Raw genomic sequence first — 21,988 nt, 5'->3', positions numbered from 1 at the left:
CTCCTGAACCAGTCTTCCTATTGAAATCCTTGTCCTCTGTATTGAGTCTCATTCATTCAGCCATCACCTTGTCCTCACTGATCTACACAGCTTCCTGGTTAAATGGCAACTCAATTTCAAATTTTCACACTGCTCTTCAAATGTCTCCATGACATTGCTCGTCACAATTTCCAGTCACACAGATGTTTGAATGTTTTTCCACAAACACACTCACATTAAGGTCCTGGTGAATCAAATGACTGTCAGATTTTGAACTGATGTTTGATTTAAGATTTCCCTGATGGCAGCTGGACAGATCAGACGGGTAGTTATGAAAACATCTGGGACACTTGCCTTCATCATTCATGGCATAGATTATAAGAGCAGGTAGGTTATGTTGGAGCTGTACAGACTTTGGTTAGGCTACATGTTCAGTTCTGGTCACCACACGATAGGAAGGATGTGATTGCACTACAAAGGGTGCAGAGGCGATTCACCAGCATGTTGCCTGGGATGGAGCATTTTAACCATGAAGAGAGGCTGGAGAGCTCAGGTTGTTTTCCTTGCAACAGAGAAGGCTGACTAGTGACCAGATTGAGGTGCATAAGATTATGAGGGGCATGGCCAGGATGGATTGAAATCAGCTGTTCCCTATAGTTGAAGGTCAATAACAAGTGGGCATAATTTTAAGGTGAAAGACAGGTGGTTCAGTGTGGATTTGAGGAAGAAAAATCACCAGAGGGTGGTGGGAATCTGGACTGTCTGTGAGATAGTTGAGGCAGGAAGCCTCACAATCTTTAAAAAAGCATTTGAAATGTCATAACTTTCAAGGAAATTGGCGAAGCTGGGAAGTGGGATTACTGTACCTTAGCACAGTTCCTTTGTCGGTGCAGGCTTGATGAGCTGAAGCGCCTCTTCTGTACTGTATGATTTTACGATCTATATCGCTGCTCACTCAACTCTGTTTCTCAGTCCTCAGATGCTTCCAAATATTCAATGTATTTAAAGCCTTTGCACATTTTATCTCACTGGAATTATTGGGCTGGTATGGTGGCTCTGTTGCCTCACAACTCCAAGGACCCAGGTTCGATTCCAACCTTATGCCTGTATAGAATTTGCACATTCTCCCTGTGTCTGTTTGCCGGGTTCTTTGGTTTTCTCGCATAGTGCAGCTTAGGTGGATTGGCTATGCTTAGTTGCCCCTTAGTGTTCAAAGGTTTTGTGGGGTTACAGGAATGGGCCTGGGTTGTAATACTCTTTCAGAGGGTTAGTGCAGAGTTGATGGGTCTCCTTCTGCACTGTAGATATTCTATGATTGTTATTTCCATCTCTCCACAAGTGGAAACTTTGTCCACTTATCTACCCTGTCAAAATCTTTCAGAACCTGAAAGGCCTCTCACTCTTTCCCAGAGAAAGACCCGGTTTAATTCAATGTGATTTATCTTTCCAATTCTGGCATTATTCCAGTACATTGTGATGCACCTATGGACAAGGAGTACTATATTCAGTGCTGGTCACCACACTATAAGAAGGATGTGATTGCACTACAAAGGGTGCAGAGGTGATTCACCAGCCTCCTCCTTGTCCACATCCCAAGGCCCCAAATGCAATTTCCAGGTTATACAGCAATTTAATTATACTTTTTGCAATTTAGTTTTCTATTTTCACAGTGTGATCACCTCTGCACTGAGACTAAAGCCAGATTGAGTGACTCTTTGGAGAAATATCACCATTCAGTCTGGAAACATAATCCTGAGCATTCAATTGTTTGTTTCATATGCAGCTCACTGGAAGCTGAGAGAAGAGAACCTCACCTTTTGATCAGGTACTTAAAACCTTCTGGACTCAAAAATTACAATTCATAACAAGTACCCCTTTTTTAAGGTACTTCCTCACAGCGCCAGGGACCCGGGTTCAATATTGGCCTTGGGTGACTGCTTGTGTGGAGTTTGCACTTTCTCCCCATGTCTGCGTTTATTTTCCTCTCACGTTTCAAAGATGTGCAAGTTAGATGGATGGCTATGCCAAATTGCCCCTCAGTATCCAAAATGTTAGGTGGGGCTACTTGGGTTACAGGGATAGGGACGGACTGTAGGTAAGGTGGGCCAGTGCAGACCCGATGGGCCGAATGGCTGCCTTCTGAACAGGAGATTCTATCCCACCCATGCTTGTCCCTCATCAGGGAATGTTGCTCATCTTCACCAGGAAATCTTGTTCGCGTGTGAACTGCCACAATGAAGTGATCCTGGGGTCTCTTTCATCCTGGGATCTACAAAACCCCTCACTTTGTTCCTTCTTTCATTCCCAGTTTGCAAGGAAGATGAAGAAAGGCAGTAAAAGTAGCAGATTCCATAGAAAAGATGGGTCACAGCCGAACAGTAAGGGCAGAACACCTCTTTCTCTGCAGTGTCGATCCCTGGCTTTATTGGGTCCACCACCCTGCCAGGTCCTCCAAATGCTCCTTCCTCTTCTGGGTGAACTTTGCATTCAGGAAGCCCACCAGCTGCCCCATGGACCACTGAGCAGGTAGGATCGATCCCTGACCCTCCACCATTTTCACCTGTGTCGCAGGCACCCCTCCAACTTTCACAGACTGTTCCCTTCTATTTTTGACTACTTCTGGTCCACAAATCCATCCGCCGATAGGTCACACTCTCCCACCATCCCTCCTGCACCCTTTGCAATCACAAAATCCACCCGTTAGCTGGGGAAAAGGTCCGGAAATTCCACCACTAGCAGGAGCCATCAAATGTGTGACCACTCATACCATGGCCGCCAATGGATGTTGCTCCTGATAATCTTGTGCAACTCAATCAGGTCACCCCTCAGTCTTCCCTGCTCCAGCGAAAACAACCCAAGCCTATCCAACCTGTCTTCATAACTTAAATGTTCCATTCCAGGCTGCATAAGAACATAAGAACATAAGAACTAGGAGCAGGAGTAGGCCATCTGGCCCCTCGAGCCTGCTCCGCCATTCAATTAGATCATGGCTGATCTTTTGTGGACTCAGCTCCACTTTCCGGCCCGAACACCATAACCCTTAATCCCTTTATTCTGGTGATTCACCTCTGCACCCCCTCCAGTACAATCACATCCTTCCTATCACGGTAGCACAGGGACGACATGGTTGCTTCACAGCACCAGGGACCCTGGTTCGATTCCAGACTTTGATCACTGTCTCTGTGGAGTCTGTGCATTCTCCCTGTATCTGCGTGTGTTTCCTCCGGGTGCTCTGGTTTCCTCTCACAAGTCCCAAAAGATGTGCTTGTTAGGTGAGTTGGATATTTTGAATTCTCCCTCAGTGTACCGGGACAGGCGCCGGAGTGTAGCGACGAGGTGACTTTCAGAGTAATTTCATTGCAGTGTGAAGTAATGCATTTTGGAAGGTCTAATGCAGGTAGGGAATATACAGTGAATGGTAGAACCCTCAAGAGTATTGAAAGTCGGAAATATTTAGGTGTACAGGACCACAGGTCACTGAAAGGGGCAACACAGGTGGAGAAGGTAGTCAAGAAGGCATACGGCATGCTTGCCTTCATTGGCCGGGGCATTGAGCATAAGAATTGGCAAGTCATGTTGCAGCTGCATAGAACCTTAATTTGGCCACACTTGGAGTATATCGTTCAATTCTGGTCACCACACTACCAGAAGGATGTGGAGGCTTTAGAGCGGGTGCAGAAGAGATTTACCAGAATGTTGCCTGGTATGGAGGGCATTAGCTATGAGGAGCGGTTGAATAAATGTGGTTTGTTGAGGGGCGACCTGATAGAGGTCTACAAAATTATGAGGGGCATAGACAGAGTGGATAGACAGAGGCTTTTTCCCAGGGTAGAGGAGTCAATTACTAGGGGGCATAGGTTTAAGGTGCGAGGGGCAAGGTTTAGAGGAGATGTACAAGGCATGTTTTTTACACAGAGTGTAGTGGGTGCCTGGAATTCGCTGCTGGAGGAGGTGATGGAAGCAGGGACGAAAGTGACATTAAAGGGGCATCTTGACAAATACATGAATAGGATGGGAATAGAGGGATACGGACCCAGGAAGTGTAGAAAATTTTAGTTCAGACGGGCAGCATGGTCGGCACAGGCTTGGAAGGCCGAAGGGCCTTTCCTCTGCTGTACTTTTCTTTGTTCTTTGTTCTTTTTTTTGTGTTAATGTGAGCCTACTTCTGACACTAATGAAAATTATTATTGTGTGGTGACCAGAATTGCACGCAGTACTCCAGCTGTGGCCTCACCAAAGTTTTATACAACTCCAACATAACCTCTTTGTTTTTATGATGCCTCGATTGATTTAAAAAACAAAATTTTGAGTACCCAATTTTTATTTCCAATTAAAATGTAATTTTAGTGCGGCCAATTCACCTAACCTGCACATCTTTGAGTTGTGGTGGGGAAACCCACACAGACATGGGAGAATGTGCAAACTCCACACAGACAGTGATCCGGGGCTGGGATCGAACCCTGGTACTCAGCGCCGTAGCCAGCAGTGCTAACCACTGCACCACTGTGTTGCCCATATGCCTCGATTGATAAAGGCTAGTGTTCCATATGCCGTTTCCACCACCCTATTAACCTTCCCTTCTGCTTTAGAGATCCATGGCTAAACACGCAAGACCACTTTGTTCCTCGGAACTCAATTCATATATTTAAATAATCCAGATGTTGGAAAGCACCAAAAAGACACAAAGCCAGCTGAGAGTGTTCCAATGAACTTGCTGTGGAAACCGCTTTAACAAGTTACACAGATTGAAACAAAAATCACACCATTCTCAGTGGGGAAGTGGTACTTGTCATTTGTGTCAACCTCACCTAAACATCCAACCTGGAGAGGTACACGATCACGCACAGCAGGGAGAAATTGTATCAACATGGGGAGTATGGGATGGATCTGAAGAGCTTGTCAATGTTCCTATTTCAAGAACAGATTTAAAATTAAATTAGAAATGGTGACACTTCAAATCATTCACACTGAAAAGCAGTTCACCTGCTCTAAATGAGGGACGAGAGCAGGGTAAAAACAAATTACTGCAGATGCTGGAATCTGAAACAAAAACAGAAAATACTGCACAATCTCAGTAGGTTTGACAGGATCCGTGGAGAGAGAAGGGAGGTAATGTTTCGAGTCAGGATGACTCTTTGTCAAAGCAGTTTATAAATGTTTATAAGAATGCTTCCAGGAACTAACTCAACAAAATGTTTAATGCAAAGCAGGGTGCGATGACCTTCTGATGGGCGGTTGAGAGGCAGGTCTCAACATGTTCTGGCAGCTTGCCTGTTGGTTGTGTATGTGATGTTGGCCAAGTCTGAATTCCAGGGTGGCATGGTGACAAAGTGGCTAGGACTGCTGCCTCATGGTGCAGAGGACCCAGATTTGATCCCAGCCCATCAGTATGGAGTTTGCACATTCTTCCAGTGTCTGCATGGGTCTCAACCGCACAACCCAAAGATGTGCAGGGTGGGTGGATTGGCCAGGCTAAATTGCCCCTTAATTGGAAAAAATAATTGGGTACTCTAAATTTATTTTTAAACAAATTATTTAAAAAACAAAGTCTGAATTCCATCAGCCTGCCTGAGGTTTGACTGCAGCATGAATTTAAAATGCCCAATTCTTTAATTTCCAATTTAATATCCAATTGAATCGGCCTTTCAACTATGCCCTATTGGCGTCCCAAGGTCCATCTGTTCCTCTAAGCTTCCGAGTGTCTTGCCATTCATTACATACTCCCTTGTCCTGTTTCTTCTTCAAAGTGCATCATCACGCACCTAACAGAGTTCGATACCATCTCTCACTGCTTTGCCTATCTGACCAGCTATCTATATAATCATCTTTACAATAATTTTTTTAAAAAAAATTTATTGTACCCAATTATTTTTTGCCAATTAAGGGGCTATTTAGTGTGGCCAATCCACCTAGCTTGCACATCTTTGGGTTGTGGGGGTGAAACCCACGCAGACACTGGGAGAATGTGCAAACCCCACACGGACAGTGACACAGAGCCAGGATCGAACCTGGGACCTCGGTGCCGTGAGGCTACAGTGCTAACCCACTGCGCCACCGCACAGCCCATCTTTACAGTAATAATCTTGTTTTTTAATAAACAATTTTATTGAGGTAGTTTTTGGCTTTATAACAGTTACAGACATCATCAGAAAGAAAGCAAAAAAGGCAAAAATGTGCAAACATCCACGTACTTTCAATACTTCCATCGTAACATATTACACAAGCCCGTTGCCCTCCCACCGGTACTACCCGCCATATTTTCCCTCCTACTCTACTCTACCCCCCCCCCCCCCACCCCCCTGCTGACGCTCACTCTCCCGCAAAGAAGTCAATAAATGGTTGCCACCTCCGGGTGAACCCCTGCACAGATCCCCTCAAGGCGAACTTAATTTTTTCCATCCCCAGGAAACTCGACATGTCCACAAGCCACCGCTCAGTCTTCGGGGGCTTTGAGTCTCTCCACGCCAATAATATTCGTCGCCGGGCTATCAGGGAAGCAAAGGCCAAAACATCGGCCTCTTTCTCCCCCTGGACGCCCGGGTCTTCCGAAACCTCAAAAATTGCCACCGCTGGACTCATCACCACCTTTGTTTTTAGCACCTGGGACATGACCCCCGCAAATCCCTCCCAGTACCCCCTCAGCTCAGGGCATGCCCAAAACATGTGAACATGGTTCGCTGGTCCTCCCGCACACCTAGCGCGTTTGTCCTCTATCCCGAAAAATTTTCTCATCCGAGCCACCGTCATATGGGCCTGGTGAACGACCTTAAATTGGATCAGCCCGAGCCTAGCACATGTCGCGGTCGAATTTACCCTACTCAGGGCCTCTGCCCACAGCCCATCCTCCATTTCCCCGCCTAGCTCCTCCTCCCATTTAAGTTTCAGTTCCTCTGTCTGGGACCCTTCCTCCCTCATAAGCACCTTATATATACCCGAGACTCTGCCCTCCCCTTCTTCCCTCCTAGAGACTATTCTGTCGAGGATCCCCATTGGCGGGAGGCGTGGGAAAGATGGGACCTGTCTACGAACAAAGTCCCGCAACTGTAGGTATCTAAAATCATTTCCCCATACCAACCCAAATTTCTCCTCCAAGCTCCTCAAACTCGCGAAGCTCCCTTCCAGGAACATATCACCCACCCTTCCCGCCACTGCTCGCCGCCATACTCGGAACCCCCCATCCATACTGCCGGGGGCAAACCGATGGTTGTTGCAGATTGGCGCCCAGACAGACGCCCCCATCTCCCCCACATGCCTCCTCCACTGGCCCCATATCCGCAGGGTCGCCACCACTACCGGGCTGGTGGTGTACTTGGCCGGCGGCAGCGGTAGAGGAGCCGTGACCAGGGCTTCCAAGCTGGAGCCCCTGCACGAAGCCGCCTCCACCCGCTCCCAAATAGACCCCGTACCCACCATCCACTTCCTTATCATAGCGATGTTGGCCGCCCAGTAATAATTGATCAGACTCGGCAAAACCAGCCCTCCCTCGCTGCGGTTCCTCTCCAACATTGCCTTCTTCACCCGCGGGGATTTTCCCGCCCAGACAAAGCTCATGATCAGCCCGTTAACTCTTTTGAAGAAGGACTGTGGGATAAAGATCGGGAGGCACTGAAAAATAAACAAAAATCGAGGGAGGATTGTCATCTTTACAGTCTGCACCCTCCCTGCCAGCAACAGCGGGAGTGCATCCCATCTCCGAAACTCTCCCTTCATATGCTCCACCACCCTGGCCAAATTTAACTTATGCAGCCTGCCCCAGTCTCGTGCCACCTGGATTCCCAAATACCGGAAATTTTCCTCAACCAGCCTAAACGGTAGCCCTCTCAATCTGTTCTCCTGGCCCCTTGCCTGGACCACAAACATTTCACTCTTGACCGTATTTAATTTGTATCCTGAGAACTGGCCGAACTTCCTCAGCATTCCCAGTATAGTTCCCATCCCGGCCACTGGGCCCGACACGTACAGGAGCAGGTCGTCTGCATAAAGAGAAACCCTGTGTTCAACCCCGCCCCTCACCATCCCCTTCCAACCCTCTGCGGCTCTCAGCGCAATCACCAGCGGCTCTATGGCCAGCGCAAACAGCAGCGGGGAGAGCGGGCAGCCCTGTCTGGTCCCTCGGTACAACCTAAAGTACTCCGACACTTCTCTGTTAGTCCTGACGCTGGCCCTCGGGGCCTGATATAATAATTTGATCCAATCTACCAATCCCTCCCCGAACCCAAACCGTCCGCGCACCTCCCATAGATAGTCACACTCCACCCGGTCAAAGGCCTTCTCGGCGTCCATTGCCACCAGTACCTCCACCTCTCTACCCACCGGGGGCATCATTATCACATTGAGTAATCTCCTCAAATTGGCCGCCAGCTGCCTACCTTTCACGAACCCCGTTTGATCCTCCCCAATCACCTCCGGTACACAGTCCTCCATTCTACCCGCCAGTACTTTTGCCAGGAGCTTGGCGTCTACATTAATCAGGGAGATTGGCCTGTAGGACCCGCACGCCTCCGGGTCTTTACCCCGCTTCAATATCAGAGATATGGTGGCTTGTGACATTGTCGGCGGCAGGGTCCCTCTGTCCCTTGCCTCATTGAAAACCTTCGCCAAGACCGGGCCCACCAGCTCAGAGAACTTCCTATAAAACTCTACTCAGGGGCAGCAGGGTAGCATGGTGGTTAGCATAAATGCCTCACAGCTCCAGGGTCCCAGGTTCGATTCCCGGCTGGGTCACTGTCTGTGTGGAGTCTGCACGTCCTCCCCCTGTGTGCGTGGGTTTCCTCCGGGTGCTCCGGTTTCCTCCCACTGTCCAAAGATGTGCGGGTTAGGTGGATTGGCCATGCTAAATTGCCCGTAGTGTCCTAATTAAAGTAAGGTTAAGGGTTGTTGGGTTACGGGTATAGGGTGGATACGTGGGTTTGAGTAGGGTGATCATGGCTCGGCACAACATTGAGGGCCGAAGGGCCTGTTCTGTGCTGTACTGTTCTATGTTCTATGTCTACTGGGTATCCATCCGGCCCCGGGGACTTCCCCGACTGCATAGCCTTAAGGCCCCCCAATACCTCCTCTACTCTAATCGGGGCCCCCAGCTCTTCCACTCGCCCCCCACCAACTTTTGGAAATGTTAACCCGTCCAGAAACCTTTTCATCCCCTCCGGTTCTTCCGGCGGCTCCGAAGTGTACAGCTTACGATAGAAGTCCCGGAATACCCTATTCAATTCTGCCGGGTCCTCCACTTTGCGCCCCCCCCTCGTCCCTCACTCTACCTATTTCCCTGGCCGCCTCCCTCCTCCTGAGTTGCTGCGCTAACAGTCTGCTAGCCTTTTCCCCATGCTCGTACACCACTCCTCTCGCCTTCCTAAGCTGTTCCACGGCCCTGCTCGTGGACAGTGCCCCCAGTTCCGCCTATAGTCTCTGCCTCTCCCTGAATAAAACCTCCCCCGGGGACTCCGTGTGCTCTTCATCTATCCGACCCATTTCCCTGACCAATCTATCCATCTCTGCCCGGCCTGCCTTGGCTCTGTGGGCCCCAATTGAAATCAGCTCCCCCCCGCACTACTGCCTTTAGCGCCTCCCACAAGGTCGCCTCTGAGACCTCCCCCGTGTCATTCACCTGCAGGTAATTTTTTATGCATTTCCGCAGCCTCTCGCAGACCCCCTCCTCCGACAGCAGTCCCACATCTAGCCTCCATTGCGGGCGTTGATAGCTCGCTCCCCCGAACTGCAGGTCCACCCAATCCGGGGCATGGTCTGAAATGGTAATTGCTGAGTATTCCGTGTTCTTTACCTCCCCCATACAGTCCCTGCTTAGTACAAAGAAATCTATCCTGGAATATACTTTATGGACGTGCGAGTAAAACGAGTAACCCCTTCCTGTTGGCTGTCTATCTCTCCAGGGGTCCACTGCTCCCATTTGCTCCATAAACCCTTTCAGCTCCCTTGCCATTGCTGAGAGTTTACCCGTTCTGGGACACGACCGATCCAAAGTCGGCTCAAGGACCATTTTAAAGTCCCCTCCCATTATTAGCCTGCGAGAATCCAGGTCCGGGATCTTCCCCAGCACTCTTTTAATGAAGTCCAAGTCATCCCAGTTCGGGGCATATATATTCACCAGCACCACTCTTCTCCCCCCCAGTCTGCCCCGTACCATCAGGTATCTGCCCCCCCTGTCTGCGGATATGCCCTCTGCCTCAAATTGCACGCGCTGGTTGATCACGATTGCCACCCCTCTGGACTTCGAGTCCAAGTCCGAGTGGAAGACCTGGCTAATTCAGCCCTTCCTTAGCCTGGTCTGGTCCGACACTTTCAGATGTGTCTCCTGCAACATAATTACGTCCGCCCTCAGGGCCCGCAAGTGCGCGAACACCCGCGCCCTCTTAACCGGCCCATTCAGTCCCTTGACGTTCCAGGTGATCAGCCTGGTCGGGGGGCACATCCCCCCCCCCCCCCCGCCGGTCAGCCATAGCCTTTCTCGGGCCGGCCCCTGGCCCGTGCGTCGCGCCATTCCTGGCCCGCCCTTTGGCTGCCTCCACCCTCGACCTCCTTTCCAGTGCCTATTTCAAGTCCCTCTCCCGTCAGCAGAACAATCCCCCCCTCCCCTAACCCTATCCCCCGATACCCCCACCCCTGCCATCTACTGGCTGTAACTTCCCCCCCCATCAGACTCCCTTGACTAGCTAATCTGCTAGCCCGGTGACTCAACACTCCGGCGCCTTCCTGTCTCATTCCCATTGTTTCCCCGTCCTCCTCCCCACCCACTGGGGCAAGCCGGCTCCAGTGTCTTCCGCGAGCTGCACAAAAAGCACAAACCAGCCCAAACAGGAAAAAAAACCACAGAAAAAAGAGAAAAAGCACATAAATATATACCCAACACACCCCCCCCCCCCCATAAGAAACAAGAGAGACCTCAAAAAAAACAAAAACCAAATAAAAAAAGGTGGGGGGAAAGGGGAGGGTTAACCCCCAAAACCAATGTCCATGAACAAAGGAAAGAGTCAGTAATAATCTTTATTGTCACAAGTAGGTTTTCACTAACACTGCAATGATGTTACTGTGAAAAGCCCCGAGTCGCCACATTCCGCCGCCTGTTTGGGTACACAGAGGGAGAATTCAGAATGTCCAAATGACCTAACAGCACGTCTTTCGAAACTTGTGGGAGGAAACCGGAGCACCCAGAGAAAACCCACGCAGACACAGGGAGAACGTGCAGACTCTGCACAGACAGTGACCCAAACCAGGAATCGAACCTGGGACCCTGGAGCTGTGGAGCAACAGTGCTATCCACTATGCTACCTGTGTCTTCATGTAACCGACGGGATTACGAGGACTTTAAACTTTAAGGCACAAATAACCTTACTAAGGGCACCTGGGTAAAATCTTGATTGATATACTGGTAACCTACCACCAATCTTGTTGTCATCTGTCAACTTAGTTATAATTTTAGTATCACTACCAATAAAGGACATGATCACCAGTGCTTCCAGTGTGATAGCATGGTTCGGGGTCAAAGGCGCTGAATTAAGGCTGTGATCTCAGCAGGGAGGTGTGTTTGAAAGGTAGTTTTAGTTTTGGAGTCAGCTGTTGCTCAGATTGAAGTACAGTAAGAAGTCTTACAACACCAGGTTAAAGTCCAACAGGTTTGTTTCAAACACGAGCTTTCGGAGCACGGCTCCTTCTTCAGGTGAATGAATTCACCTGAAGAAGGAGCCGTGCTCCGAAAGCTCGTGTTTGAAACAAACCTGTTGGACTTTAACCTGGTGTTGTAAGACTTCTTACTGTGCTCACCCCAGTCCAACGCCGGCATCTCCACATCATGGCTCAGATTGAATACAGAGGGTGTGCATGGGTGTCAAGAAGAAGGAGGAGAGTCAATGCAAGTTTGAACTGTTGATGGGGAACGGAGTATGTGTGGGAGTTGAGTAATTCTTCCAGCGATCCAGTTGGGGAACAAAATGCTGAATGACAGATGGCACCTCTGATTTCATATCAGCAACTGGATTGTAAATATAGAATTCTGTGGAAGCGTCATACAGACTCGAAATGTTAACTCTGTTTCTCTCTTCACAGATGCTGAATTTTCTCTTTTTATTGCACATTTTATTGCAAACGACAAAGGTAAAATAAGGATGAAATCCAAAAAGTTAAAAAGCTTAGGAAAGTAGTTGAGAAGTCGGACATGAAAGGCAGCGATCTCAGGATTCCTACCAGTGCCACGTGCTCGTCAGAGTAGAAATAGCAGGATATATTGGATGAATACATGTTTGAAGAGATGGTGTGAAGGGGAGCATTTTAGCTTCCTGGGGCATTGGGACCAGTTCTGGAAGAGTTAGGACCTGCACAAACTGGACAGGGTTACAGCTGTGCAAGACCAGGACTGTTGTCTTTGGGGAGACGTGGGGGTGGGGGGGGGGGGGGGAGGGGGGGGGGGGGAGGGGGGGGGAGGGGGGGGGAGAGTGGGGGAGGGGGGGTTGGGCGGGGGGGGGAGCTGCTTGGGGAAAAGCATTGCTAGAGTGGCTGGAGAGTGCTTAAACTAATGTGGCAGGGGAATGGGAACATATGTCAGGATTCAGAGCAGGGGATAACCAAGAAGAAAAGAGATACACAGCAAGGAGAATAAGAAAAGTAATAGGCAGAGAAACTACGGGCCTGTATCCAATAATGACACTATAAAAAAATGATAGAGACGGGTCAAAAGACTAGCCTTAATCTTTTGTACCTGATTGTTCGGATCATTCAAAATAAACCACCCTGACTTGGAAATTTATCGCTGTTCCTTCATGGTTGCTGGGGCAACATCCTGGAACTCCCTCCCTTACAGCACCGTGGGTGTACCTACTTCAGTGGTTTAAGAAGGCAACTCACCATCATCTTCTGAAGGGCAACTAGAGATGGGTAATAAATGCTTGTCTAACCAGCGACACCTACATCCCGTAAATCAATTTAAAAAAAAGAAAATGGGGAACAATAGAACGATGAGTCTACAGTCAGTAGTAGGGAATTTACTGGAGACCATTATCAAGGATTTCATAGCAGCATTTGGAAAGCAATGATATAATCCAACAAAGCCAGCATGGATTTATGAAAGGGAAATTATGCCTGACAGATCTATGGAGTTAATTGAAGATGTAACCACTATAGTTGACCAGGGAGACCCAGTGGATGTGGTTTATTTGGACTTTTAAATGGCAGATTACTATGTAAAGTTAAAGTGCATGGGATTGAAATGGATAGAAAGCTGGTTAACAGACAGGAAGTAAAACGTTTGAATAAATGGGTTTTTTTTTCCAATTGGCAGACAGTGACTAGTGGGGCACCGCACGGATCTGTGCTGGTACCCCAACTGTTCATATTATAAGTGATTTGGACGAGGGAACTAAATTAAATGTATTATCTCCAAATTTGCAGACAATACAAAGTTGTGTGGGAAGGTGAACTGTGAGGAGGATGAAGAGATGCTTCAGGATTTGGACAGGCTGAGAGATTGGGCATATGCATGGCAGATGCAGTATAATTTAGATACGTCTGAGGTTATCCACTTCCTTGTAAAAACAGGAAGGCAGATTATTATTTGAATGGGTGCAACTTGAGAATGGTGGATACTCAGTGAGACCTTGGTGTCCTCGTGCATCAGTCACTGAAAGTAAGTGTACATAAACGGCAGGCAGTAAAGAAGGCAAATGGTATGGCCTTCAAATGGAGAGGATTTGAGTAAAGGAATAGGGATGTTTTACTACAAATGTATTGTGCATTGGTGACACCATACCTGGAGTATTGTGTGCAGTTTTAGTGTCCTTATCTGAGGAAGGATATTCTTGTAATGGAGGTAGTGCAGCAATGGTGTACCATGCTGATTCCTGGGATGGTGGAGCTGTATATGAGGAGAGACAACGTCAGTCAGGATTATATTCATTGGAGTTAAAAAGAGTGAGAGGGAATCTCATAGAAACTATTATAACAGGACTGGACCGGGATGGATTCAGAAAGAATGTTCCCAATGGTGCGAGAGTCTAGAATTAGGAGTCATAGTTTGAGGATAAGAGGTAAACATTTTGGGACTGAGGTGAGGAGAAATTTCTTCACCCAGAAAGTGGGAATTCACTGCCACAAAAATTAGTTGAGACCAAATGTTGTGCAATTTCAAGACGGAATTAGATAGAGCTCATGGGGTTTTTAAAAAAAAATTTAATTAAGATTTTCACAAAATATAAACAACAAAACAATATTAACAAAAAAGTGGAAAAAACCCAAGAACAACACCCACCCAACTACAAAAGCAACTGCAAACAAAAAACAAAAACAAAAAAACACCCAAACAACAAAAGGGAAAGAGATAACACCCGCCACATCCCACAAACCCATGTACACAGTTCTCCCTCCCACCGAACCAAACCCCCCCCCCCCCCCCCCCCCCCCCCCGGGGTTGCTGCTGCCGCTGGCCTATTTCCCTACCGTTCTGCCAGGAAAGGCTGCCACCGCCTAAAGAACCCTTGTACTGATCCCCTCAGGGTAAATTTCACCTTCTCCAATTTAATGAACCCCGCCATATCATTGATCCAGGCCTCCACGCTTGGGGGCCTTGCGTCCTTCCATTGAAGCAAGGTCTTCCGCCGGGCTACTAGGGATGAAAAGGCCTGAACACCAGCCTCTTTCGCCTCCTGCACTCCCGGCTCCACTGGAACCCCAAAAATTGCGAGTCCCCAGCCTGGCTTGACCCTGGATCCCACCAGCCTCGACACCGTCCTTGCTACCCCCGTCCAAAACTCCCCCAGCGCTGGGCACGCCCATAACATATGGGCGTGATTCGCTGGGCTCCCCGAGCACCTAGCACACCTGTCTTCGCCCCCAAAAAACCTACTCATCCTCGTCCCAGTCATGTGGGCCCTATGCAGCACCTTGGACTGTAAAAGGCTAAGCCTCGCACAGGAACTGTAATTATTTGATTACCTGCAAATGCTCGCATTCCAAGCATTGTCCAGCATCTCTGACTTTGTCTATATAAATGTTTCTGGAACATACCTTGCCATTCACCTGAGGAAGGAGCTGCGCTCCGAAAGCTCGTGTTGAAACAAACCTGTTGGACTTTAACCTGGTGTTGTAAGACTTCTTACTGTGCTCACCCCAGTCCAACGCCGGCATCTCCACCTCATCGCACAGGAAGAGGAGGAATTCACTCTCTCCAGGGCATCCGCCCACGTCCCCTCCTCAATCTTCTCACCCAGCTCATCTTCCCATTTCATAGAATTTACAGTGCACAGAAGGAGGCCATTCGGCCCATCGAGTCTGCACTGGCTCTTGGAAAGAGCACCCTACCCAAACACCCATCCTATCCCCATAACCCAGTTACCCCACCCAACACTAAGGGCAATTTTGGACACTAAGGGCAATTTAGCATGGCCAATCCACCTAACCTGCACATCTTTGGACTGTGGGAGGAAACCGGAGCACCCGGAAGAAACCCACGCAGACACGGGGAGAACGTGCAGACTCCGCACAGACAGTGACCCAAGCCGGGAATCGAACCTGGGACCCTGGAGCTGTGAAGCAATTGTGCTAACCACTATGCCCCTTCCCCTTCAGTTCCTCCACCGAGGCCTCGTCTACCTCCTGCATTACCCGGTATGTGTCCGAAATCCTCCCTCCTCCAACCCACACCCCCAAGAGCACCCAGTCCCGTACAGCATGTGGGGGCAGCAAGGGGGACTCCTCCACCTGTCGCCTGGCAAACGCCCTAACCTGCATGTACCTAAACATGTTCCCCGGGGGGGAGCCAAAACTTCCGCTCTAACTCCCCCAAGCTCGTGAACCTCCCCTCCGCAAACAGGTCCCTCAACCTCCAAACCCCTACCCTGTGCCAGCCCAGAAATCTGCCATCAATGCTCCCTGGGACAAACCGATGGTTCCCCCGTATTGGGGTCTCCATCGAGCCCCCCACTACTCCCCTATGCCGTCTCCATTGCCCCCACATTTTGAGGGTAGTCGCCACCACCGGGCTCGTGGTATACCTCGTTGGAGGGAGCGGCAACGGCGTGGGTTACCAGCGCCTCCAGGCTCGTGCCCATACAGAACGCCACCTCAATCCTCTTCCATGCTGCCCCTTCCCCGTCCATTACCCACTTATACACCATCGCTGCGTTGGCAGCCCAATGTACCCACAGAGGTTGGGCAATGCCAGACCCCCTATCCCTGCCCCGTTCCAGGAACACTCTTCTCTCCCTCGGAGTCCCATGCGCCAACACAAATCCCGTAATACTCCTGTTGACCTTCCTAAAAAAGGCCTTCGGGATAAGAATGGGGAGGCACTGGAACAGGAACAAAAACCTCGGGAGCACCGTCATCTTAACGGACTGCACCCTCCCCGCCAGTGACAGCAGTAACATATCCCACCTCTTAAACTCCTCCTCCATCTGCTCCACCAACCTTGTGAGGTTGAGCTTGTGCAGGGCCCCCCAGCTCCCAGCCACCTGGACTCCTCGGTACCTGAAGCTCTTCCCTCCCTGCTTCAGTGGGAGCCTACCAATCCCCTCCTACTGATCCCCCGGGTGCACCACGAACAACTCGCTCTTGCCCAGGTTCAGTTTATACCCAGAGAAGCCCCCGAATTCAATAAGAATCCTCATCACCTCCGGCATCCCCCCCACCGGGTCCGCCACATACAGCAACAAGTCGTCCGCATAAAGCGACACTTGATGCTCCTCCCCACCCCGCACCAGACCCCTCCAGTTCCCTGACCCCCTCAACGCCATGGCCAGGGGCTCAATTGCCAACGCAAAGAGCAAGGGGTACAGGGGACACCCCTGTCTCATCCCCCGGTACAGGCAAAAGTACTCCGGCCTCCTCCTATTCGTGGCCACACTCGCCATCGGGGCCTCATATGGCAACTCACCTAATGGACAACCCCTCCCCAAACCCAAACCTCTCCAACACCTCCCACAGATACCCCCACTCAACCATATCAAAGGCCTTCTCCGCATCTAATGCCACCACTATCTCCGCCACCCTTCCACAGCCGGCATCATAATAACGTTGAGGAGCCTTCGTACGTTTGTATTCAACTGCCTTCCCTTCACAGATCCTGTCTGGTCCTCATGAATGACCCCCGGCACACAATCCTCTATTCTTGTGGCTAGGATCTTTGCCAGCAGCTTGGCGTCTACATTTAGCAGCGAGATCGGCCTAAATGACCCACACTGCAGAGGGTCCTTGTCCCGCTTCAGGATCAAGGAAATCAGCGCCCGTGACATAGAACATAGAACAGTACAGCACAGAACAGGCCCTTTGGCCCTCAATGTTGTGCCGAGCCATGATCACCCTACTCAAACCCACGTATCCACCCTATACCCGTAACCCAACAACCCCCCCTTAACCTTACTTTTATTAGGACACTACGGGCAATTTAGCATGGCCAATCCACCTAACCCGCACATCTTTGAACTGTGGGAGGAAACCGGAGCACCCGGAGGAAACCCACGCACACAGGGGGAGGACGTGCAGACTCCACACAGACAGTGACCCAGCCGGGAATCAAACCTGGGACCCTGGAGCTGTGAAGCATTTATGCTAACCACCATGCTACCCTGCTGCCCCAAACTTTCATTCCCTGACCGGGAATCGAACCCGAGCCGCGGCGGTGAAAGCGCCGAATCCTAACCACTAGACCACCAGGGTCGCTGACATAGTTGGGGGCAAAGCCCACCCCCCCCGTTCCCTTGCCTCGTTAAAGGTCCGGACCAACAGGGGGCCCAACAGGTCCGCATACCTTTTATAAAATTCCACCGGAAACCCATCCGGCCCCGGCGCCTTCCCCGACTGCATACCCCCTATCCCTTTAACCAACTCCTTCAGCTCGATCGGCGCCCCCAGTCCCTCCACCTGCCCCTCCTCCACCCTCGGAAATCGCAGCTTGTCCAAGAAGCGCCCCATTCAACACCCCTCCACCAAGGGGTTCAGACCGGTACAGTTCCCCATAGAAGCCCCTGAAGACCCCATTAACATCTACCCCCCTCGGCACCACCTTCCCAGCTCTATCCGTCACTCCCCCAATCTCCCTGGCCGTGTCCCGCTTTCGGAGCCGGTGTGCTAGCATCCTGCTCGCCTTCTCCCCATATTCATACACCGCCCCCTGTGCTTTCCTCCACTGAGCTTCCGCCTTTCTGGTAGTCAATATGTCGAACCTGGCCTGAAGGCTACGCCTCTCCCCCAGCAATCCCTCCTCCGGAGCCTCCGCATATCTCCTATCCACCCTCACCATCTCCCCTATCAGTCTCTCCCTCTCCCTCTGCTCCCCCCTCTCCCTATGGGTTCGGATGGAAATCAACTCCCCTCTAGTCACCGCCTTCAATGCCTCCCAGACCGTCCCCCTCGGACCACCCCGTTGTCGTTGGTCTCAAGGTACCTCTCAATACACCCCTGAACAATCTCGGCCACCTCCTCATCTGCCAGCAGCCCCACCTCCAAGCGCCAGAGCGGACGTTAGTCCCTCTCCTTCCCCAGCCCGAGGTCCACCCAGTGCGGGGCATGATCTGAAATGGCAATGGCAGAGTATTCAACATCCTCCTCCCTCGAAACCAGCCCCCTGCTCAGGACAAAAAAATCAATCCTCGAATAGACCTTATGCACGTGGGAGAAAAACGAGTACTCCCTGGCCCTTGGCCTTGCAAACCTCCAGGGATCCCCCCCCCCCCATCTGGTCCATAAATCCCCTCACCTTAGCCGCCGCCGGCCTCCTACCCGTCCGGGACTTGGATCGATCCAATGGGGGATCCAGCACCGTGTTGAAGTCCGCCCCCCATGATCAGGCCCCCCACCTCCAGGTCCGGAATGCGGCCCAACATAGGCCGCATAAACCCCGCATCGTCCCAATTTGGGGCATAAACATTCACCAACACCACCCGCTCCCCCTGCAGCTTACCACTCACCATCACATATCTCCCGCCACTGTCAGCCACCACATTTAACGCCTCAAACATCACCTTCTTCCCCACCAGGATCGCCACCCCCCCGACTCTTCTCATCCAACACTGAGTGAAAGACTTGGCCCACCCATCCCTTCCTCAGCCGAACCTGGTCCGCCACTTTCATGTGTGTCTCTTGGAGCATGGCCACATCCGCCTTCAGCCCCTTCAAGTGCGCAAACACCCGGGCCCGTTTGACTGACCCATTCAGCCCCCTCACATTCCAGGTTATCAGCCGGATCAGATGCTCCCTGCCCCCCTCCCCTGCCGATTAGCCATAACCCATCCCCTGCCCACCACTGGCCAGCGTCCACCGCTCTGCCAGTTCCCCACGGTGGCAACTCCACCCCCCCCCCCCCCCCAGCACCCCCTGAATCCTCCAGCTCCTTCCTGACCATTCCAGTAGCAACCCGGTACCCCCCCCCCCCGGGTAGGACACCCATAGCCGCGCCCCTCCCTTCACAGCACTACCGCGAGCCAGCTAACTTCTGCTGACCCCAGCGACTCCTGCCCTACCTCTGACTCCTCCCCACGTGGGGCTACCCCTCCTCCTTCGTGCCCATCAGTAGGCCCTCCTCCCCCACCCTGCTCTTGCGCGGGAAAAAAAACCCAGCCAGCAACACCCCGCGCTTCTCAGCCCCGACTCCGCCCCCACCATCCCACAGCGCAGGAAACCAGAGAAAAGCCCGCACTTTTGCCCTGCCCAGCCCCGCCTCCTCGAGGGGAACTCCCATTGCCAGTCCCCCCACCAGCTCCCCGCACTCCCCTTTTACCCCCCTGCCCGAACCCGTCCACCAGACCCCTACAAAAAAGACATAACGACATCACCCCACCCACCCTAAAGCCAACCCACATCTTAAATTAAACAGAGCAAACACAAGTACATTATCATACAACATCCCCCATCTTAGACCCTCAGTTTGAGTCCAGTTTCTCGGCCTGCACAAAAGCCCACGCCTCCTCTGGGGACTCAAAATAATGGTGCCGGTCCTTGTAGGTGACCCACAGACGCGCCAGCTGCAACATGCCAAACCTCACGCTCCGTCTGTGGATCACCGCCTTCATCCGGTTAAACCCGGCTCTCCGCTTCGCCACCTCCGCACTCCAGCCCTGGAAGATCCGCACCCCTGTGTTCTCCCACTTGCTGCTCCCTCCTTCTTGGCCCACCGGAGCACGCACTCACGATCCACCAACCGGTGAAACCGCACCAACACCAAGCAGCTCGTTCTGCTTGGGCTTTCTAGCCAGAATTCTGTGGGCCCCTTCCAACACCAGGGGCCCCTGGAAGGACTCAGCTCCCATCAGCGAGTTCAGCATAACTACCACATAGGCCACCAGGTCCGACCCCTCCAGCCCCTCCGTGAGGCCAAGGATCTGAAAATTCTTCCACCTCGACCGGTTGTCCAGCTCCTCGAACCGCTCCTGACACTTTTTATGGTGCGCCTCGTGCATCTCCACCTTCCCCGCGTTGGCTTCGGCCTCATCCTCCCTTTCGGAGGCCTGCTTCTGCAGATCCCGGATCGCGGCCCCCTGGGCTGTCTGAGTCTCCATCAGCTCTCTGGTGGTAGCCTTCAGCGACTCCAGCAGCTCCACCTTAAGCTCCTGGAAACAGCGCAGCAGAGTCTCTTGGTGCTCCTGCGTCCACTGCCTCCAATCCTCCGGGCCTCCACCGGCCGCCATTTTGTTTTTCTTCCCCCACCTTTCCAGGGGTGCTTCCACCGTTTTTCTTCTTACCCCACTCCTGGTCCGGACCATATGACCATAGGGATCGACTCCAGTCCCTTTCCCACGTCGGGATTCGTCAACGAAGTTCCGTTCGTGGCCCTGAAAAGAGCCCCAAAGTCCATTATTCGCAGGAGCTGCCGAACGTGTGGCTTAGCTCTGCATTGCCGCCACCAGAAGCAGAGCTCATGGGGTTAAAGGGATCAAGGGATATTGGGGCCTTGGCAGGATCAGGATATTGAACTTGATGATCATTTTCGTTTTTGGAAATGTTTTTATAGCAGTTTTTCATTTTATACTCTGTACAATAGACAAGGGTATGTGGAATAGGTACAATATACAAGGACTTTCCATTGGCATCATCGAACCCCTGCCTCTGCTTTTGTTTTAGGCTACTTTATTAGATTACATATCTTACAGTTGGTGAATGTCATCTATTCACATATGTGCAGCTCTTTTTCAGGGCAGCACAGTAGCATTGTGGATAGCACAATGGCTTCACAGCTCCAGGGTCCCAGCTTCGATTCCGGCTTAGGTCACTGTCTGTGCGGAGTCTGCACATCCTCCCCGTGTGTGCGGGGGTTTCCTCCGGGTGCTCCGGTTTCCTCCCACAGTCCAAAGATGTGCAGGTTAGGTGGATTGGCCATGATAAATTGCCCTTAGTGTCCAAAATTGCCCTTAGTGTTGGGTGGGATTACTGGGTTATTGGGATAGGGGGAGGTGTTGACCTTGGGTAGGGTGCTCTTTCCAAGAGCCGGGGCAGACTCGATGGGTCGAATGGCCTCCTTCTGCACTGTAAATTCTATGATATCTTTTGCCTTCCCCTTTCCACCCCCTCCCTCTTTATCGATTTGCCTGCCCGCTCTCCCTGGCACCATTCACATTTGTCCTCCATCCCCGGGAAGAGCCTGCTCATTCGGGTTCTTGTTCAGTGTGCTCTGTGCACCAGTTTGAGTTACATGATGCTCAGCCTTGCGCAAGTGGAGATGGAGTTGGCCCTGTCCAGTGCTTCACTCTCGAGTCCCCAGCTATTTCTATCCGTAATTCTTCCTCCCATTTTTCCCATGTGTCGTCCAGTGGGAGTCTGCCCTTTCTAATAGTCATCCATACAGTTCTCCGCAGTTCCCCCTTCCAAGGTTACCCGCGTTCAGTAATTCCTCTAACATTGTGCGTCTCGGAGTCCTTGGGTATATTGTTGTTCCCCGTTCATCTTAATTGTCTGCACCCTACCTGGAGAGCGGGAGTGTGTCCCATCGCTGTAGGTCCTTTTTAACTTCCTCTGCCAGAGTGGTCGGTTTCCACTTATGGATCCTTGTCCAATCATGGGCAATCTGGATCCCCAGATA

General features: G+C 51.2%; 1 non-coding gene across 1 annotated transcript; it reads right to left on the bottom strand.

Moving 5' to 3' along the window:
* Positions 1–17,562: 17,562 nt before the first annotated feature.
* Positions 17,563–17,634, bottom strand: trnae-uuc. The gene has a single exon. It is a non-coding gene; the product is annotated as a tRNA-Glu (tRNA).
* Between the last annotated feature and the right edge of the window lie 4,354 nt (positions 17,635–21,988).

The sequence above is a fragment of the Scyliorhinus canicula genome, chromosome 17 (assembly GCF_902713615.1).
Source record: "Scyliorhinus canicula chromosome 17, sScyCan1.1, whole genome shotgun sequence".
Classification (NCBI taxonomy): domain Eukaryota; kingdom Metazoa; phylum Chordata; class Chondrichthyes; order Carcharhiniformes; family Scyliorhinidae; genus Scyliorhinus; species Scyliorhinus canicula.
The sequence above is the reverse complement of the archived record's forward strand: the minus strand, read 5'-3'. Positions and strand labels throughout refer to the sequence as shown.